The following is a 5,789-nucleotide window of genomic DNA, read 5'->3' on the forward strand; positions in this document are numbered from 1 at the left end:
CATTCCAAGTACAAGTCTAATTGTTGACATCTTCACAATTGGAGAAAATATCTCTGTGTAGTCAATGCCCTCCTTCTGCTGGAACCCTTTAACAACTAATCTGGCCTTGTAACGTTTTCTACCATCATGCTCATTCTTTATTCTGTATACCCACTTGTTGTGCAAAGCCTTCTTTCCTACTGGCAATTCAGTCAGTTCCCATGTCTGATTCCCCAACAGGGAATCCATCTCATCCTTCATGGCTAACTCCCACTTGCTTGAATTCTCATCTTGCAAGGCTTCATCATAACACTCTGGCTCACCACCATCAGTCAACAGGAGATAATTTAAAACAGGTGAATAACGCTGCGGAGGTCTAATGTTCCTGGAAGATCTGCGAACTTCAACTACAGGTGTACTCAGATCTACCTGTGAATTTACATTCTCCTTATCTTCACCCCCCTTCTGGACAGTACTTTCAGTCAATTTATCTAAGTTGACAAACTCAGATTTCTTTTGATCTATCTCTGTAACATCTGACACTACAGTTGACCTGTCCTTGTACATAACTTGTTCATTAAATATCACATTTTTACTTCTGATGATTTTCCTGTTTTGTTCATCCCAAAACCTATAACCAAATTTCTCATCACCATAGCCAATGAAAAAACATATTTTTGACTTTGCATCAAGTTTACTACGAGCATCAGAATCAATATGAACATAAGATACATAACCAAAAACTTTTAAATGTGAAAACTTCACCTCTTTACCGCTCCAAACCTCCTCAGGAAGTCTGAACTCCATGGGAACTGATGGTCCTCTGTTTATCAAGTAAGCTGTAGTGCTAACAGCATCAGCCCAAAAAGTTTTTGGTAGTCCAGCATGCAACCTCATACTTCTAGCACGCTCATTGAGAGTTCTGTTCATGCGCTCAGCCACACCATTCTGCTGTGGTGTCCCAGGAATGGTTTTCTCCATCCTAATTCCCTGTGCAGCACAATACTCACTGAACCCTCCATCTATGTACTCTCCTCCATTATCTGACCTCAAACATTTTATTTTCAAACTTGTTTCTGTCTCAACCATAGCCTTCCACTTCTTAAAAGTTTCAAATACATCAGATTTATTTTTCAGAAAATAAACCCATACCTTTCTACTTGAGTCATCAATAAAAGTGATGTAGTACCTTGAACCTCCTAGGGATGCAACCGGAGAAGGCCCCCATAAATTAGTGTGTACTAGTTCCAATTTTTCAGCCTTCGGTGTCCTGCCAGTTTTCAAGAATCTCACATTTTTTTGCTTTCCTAAGATGCAACTTTCACACATGTCAAAATCAATGGACTTCAATTCTGGTAATTTTCCTTTTGACAGCAACATCTTCATCCCTTTCTCACTCATGTGACCAAGTCTGCGATGCCATAGGCTTGTATCAGTGCTTGCATCAGCAACTGCAATTGTGTCTCTTGGACATGATGTCATATACAGAGTACCAGTCTTCTTTCTACGAGCCAATACCCTAGCTCCCTTTGTAACCTTCCAAGTACCACCAACAAATAGTATTGCATGTCCTTCATCATCAAGTTGTCCAACAGAAATCAGATTCCTCCTCAGGTTAGGAATATGTCGAACCTTCTCCAGTAACCAAACAGACCCATTGGGCAAAGATATCCGGACGTCTCCCAGACCCACAACATCCAAGGTTGAACCATCAGCCAAATACACCTTACCAAAATCACCTGCTACATAATTTTGTATGATTTCTCGGTGTGGAGTGGTATGAAACGAAGCTCCTGAATCCAAAACCCAATCATCAAGTGGACTGTCTACTGCAAGAAGTAATGCATCCTGTACCTCTTCTGTTACAGTATTAGCAGAATCATCTTCATTCTTCTTCTTAGGGCTTTTGCATTGCCTTTTAAAGTGACCTGTTTTCCCACAATTCCAGCATTGTACTTGTTGGCCTAATCTAGATTTGCTTCTGTTCCGATTAGAATTTCTGGAATTTGATTTACTCTGATTTGAATTTCTGTTATTACCTCTACCTCTTGTCTCAAGGTTTAGGGCAGAACCAAATCCTGAGGTTTCACCTGCATCTCTTCGGCAAATCTCCTCAGCCAGAATTAAATCTCGTATATCATTGTACTTGAGCTTTTCCTTTCCTGTAGAATTGCTTACTGCCACCCTCATTGCCTCCCAACTGTTTAGCAAAGAAGCCAAGACGATCAGAGCACGAATCTCATCATCAAAATCAATTTCTACAGACGACAATTGATTTGTGATTGTATTAAATTCATTCAAATGTTGTGCTATTGATGCATTCTCTGCCATCTTCAAATTAAACAATTTCTTCATCAGATGCACCTTATTGTTTGCGGACGGCTTTTCATACATACCGGACAAAGCCTTCATCAAATTTGCTGTGGTCTTCTCCTTTACAACATTATGTGCAACAGACCTAGACAGAGTTAACCTAATAACTCCTAGAACCTGTCTGTCAAGAAGCGCCCATTCCTCAGCCTTCATACTCTCAGGTTTTGTCCCCAAAAGAGGTAGATGCAATTTCCTCCCATAGAGATAATCTTCAATCTGCATCCTCCAATACGCAAAGTCTGTGCCATCAAACTTTTCTATTCCAGACGCCTTTCCTGCTTCCTCTGCCATTGCTCCTACTCAAACCTAACCCTAGGCTCTGATACCAGTTGTAGGGAATTAAACCGAATTCCCAACCCGTGAGAAACAAAAATTAGAGAAAACAAACGCCAAAGAAAAACAATCACACGCACAAGACAATATTTATGTGGTTCGGCAATTTGCCTATATCCACGGAGTTGCAGGGATATCACTATTATCAGGGAAGAATACAGAGTACAACATGACGGCTACAATATTCTCTCTCTATATATAACATGGCAACCCCACCATACTAAAAAACCCTAATTACAAAAGGTGGTTCCACAATGGGCTAAACGGGCCCAACAGGCCTCAATAAATCTCCCATTAAAAAGCCATGCAATATTATTTGGGTCAGGTCGTCAAACCGGATCAAACAAAACTAGGCTCCACAAAGCCCAACACGATTCGGTATCGGACTATACACAAAATAAAATAATTAGAAATTTGAAAAAATTATAATAATTTTATATAAATTAAAAAAATAGATATAATTGAAGAAGTTGAAAAATTCAATAAAACAATTTTTTTTTTCACATTTAGCTCAAAATTATTTGTGATAATATTAAAAATTGAGGATTTAATTCTCACCTTGCCATATAAATACTTTAATTTATCATTAAACCTCATCCATACCTTTCATATCATTTTACTTTAGCAAATCAGGACCTAATTCTCCTAATATGTTACTATTAAATCATATCTCATAAATTCATATAAAAAGCATTTTTTACTTTACTAATTTGAGCTTCTCCCACTCTCGCACGCCACCATTGCTGTCAAGAGTCAAGACCCATAACACCACCTGCAATTGCAAATTTGCAACCGTGCAAGACCCAACACAGGAAAAGGAGCAATCTGACTATGAGAGGGTTGTCTTGTTGATGTCGCCAATGAAAGATTCAGTCCACTTGATGAGTCACCACCGCCAACACCAAAGCTCCACCCTCCGGTAATGCTCAATTTTGAGGAAAATCAGGTAAGTAAATCCTAAATCATGGTCTCATCCTTCGGTGGTTTCTCCACTTATTTCCAAACGGGTCATGGGTTGGGTTTTTTCTTCTTCGTCTTCTTTGATCTTCTCATTGATGATTTAAAATTTTAGAATAGGTGTTTGCTTTTGAAAGGGCAATCTCTGATTTTTTATATTCTCTACAACCTAATCGAGTCAATCGAGTTAACTCGGAAACTCAGACGAATCAGTCGAGTCTTACCGATTCTTAGCCGAGTTCGTGCATAATACCGTATCTAGTATCGGTCTCGTTGCGGCAGGTGTCGAGGCGGATATGACTCGACCGAATTGTACAGGACTCGGCCAATACTTTGAACCCTGTGTTTGACAGTGATTTTAGGAAGTGTTTTAAAGTTTTTTTACACTTAAAATTTTTATCATTCAAATGTTAGAAATGTTAAAAACATTTTCTAGAATTACTACCAAATTTAACAACCAAAATATTTTGTATATTTTTGCAATCCATATTGTACATTTATACAGCAAAATGTCTCGAGCTATGTTTGATTTCAAGAAAATTTAAGAGAAAAAAGAAAAAGAAAAAAGTGAAAGAAAGTAAAAAATAGATTTAAAGTTAATAAATTATATATATATATTACTCAAAACTCATTTCATTAATTTTAATTTTTCTATATAAGGAATAAATAATTTGAAAATATATAAATTTTTAACTAATTTTAATTATATTCAATCTTCTTTCCTATTTTTCATAATAAAACAATATATGAGAAAATAATTTTCTTCAATATTTTTTTTTTAAATTTCTTTGATACTTTCAAAAGCTAAAGATAACCAAGTTTTACATTTTTTTTTTTCAGTCAAAATTTTTTAAAAAATAAGTAATAAGTAAAAGAAAAATTAAAAACAAACATTTAAAGTATTCTGAAAGCAAATTGTATTTGGTATTAAACTAAAAAAACATGCATCATATTAATCTTCTCTTTTATTAGTTGTATGTTGACAAGGCTACCCTTCTTTTCATGATTTGAATTAGTTTAATATATACTTTTAGAAACACTAATGGGTGGGCTGATGGAGTGGTTAAAAGAAACTTAAGGTGAGGTGGTTCTAGAAAAAACGGGCCTATGTTTTTCTTTTGTTTTTAAAAACTGATGAAAACAACTCCTACTTGTTTTCTAAAATTTTTTCTCTATTTCACCTTATTTTTAAAAATTGTTTCTAGAGAACAATGACCAAGTAGTGTTAAATTTTTTAAAACAGTGTTACATTTTTTAAAACAAAGTTTTCCATTTTTTAAAATTGAAAATTGTTTTTAAATCATACGACCAAATAGACTCTAAATAACGCAAACTTACTATTTAATTTTAGTAGATCAAAGATTCTTATTTTTGACCGATAAAGGAAAAGTAGAGAATAGTCTTAGAACTTTAAGATGATTCAGAATTAAGGATGATGAAATGGAATCAGTCTTGATATGTATGAAGAACATCAACATTAAATTTGAAAATATTAACAAATAATTGCAAACAATAATGTAGAAATATGAGACAAACAAATTGTTAGAGTTTGGTGACTTAAATTCTTTTTCATCTTACCCGAAAAGCTTGCGGTGCGATATATACGATGAAACTAAAATTATGAGACTTTTTCGGGGGTTTGTGGTGGTAGCAAAGGGGTCGGGCCTATGCGGGGGCTTGCCCTTGTGGTATATACTATCAAGGAAACTGATAATTTCAAACAAGTGCCAACTCAAGTCTAGTTGTCACCATGAACATTACCAGATTTTGTGTCTTCCATGATTATAGGATCAGTTTCCTATCTTTGTAAATATTGCTTTTAATTGTGATTGTAAATTTACTTTTCTGTTACATAATTTTGAATGCCTAAAATTAGGCCTCTCGGGTTGTATAAAGATATAGAATATGAATAGAAAGAAGTGTGAATTCTCTTTTATGGTATTAGAGTAGAGCCAAACCTCTAACGAGTATCTTTCCTTTCTTGCTTCCTGCAACATGGCTGCGATCTCTACATCTACCACTGATTCACCTATCATCACCATCAATGCTGCCACCACTATCAACGAAAAACTCACCCCCTCTACCTTCCCTTAGTGAAGGGCTCAATTTGAAGCCTTTCTCATTGGCTATGATCTCATCGACTTTGT

This window comes from Vitis riparia, chromosome 19, assembly GCF_004353265.1.
Source record: "Vitis riparia cultivar Riparia Gloire de Montpellier isolate 1030 chromosome 19, EGFV_Vit.rip_1.0, whole genome shotgun sequence".
Classification (NCBI taxonomy): Eukaryota; Viridiplantae; Streptophyta; class Magnoliopsida; order Vitales; family Vitaceae; genus Vitis; species Vitis riparia.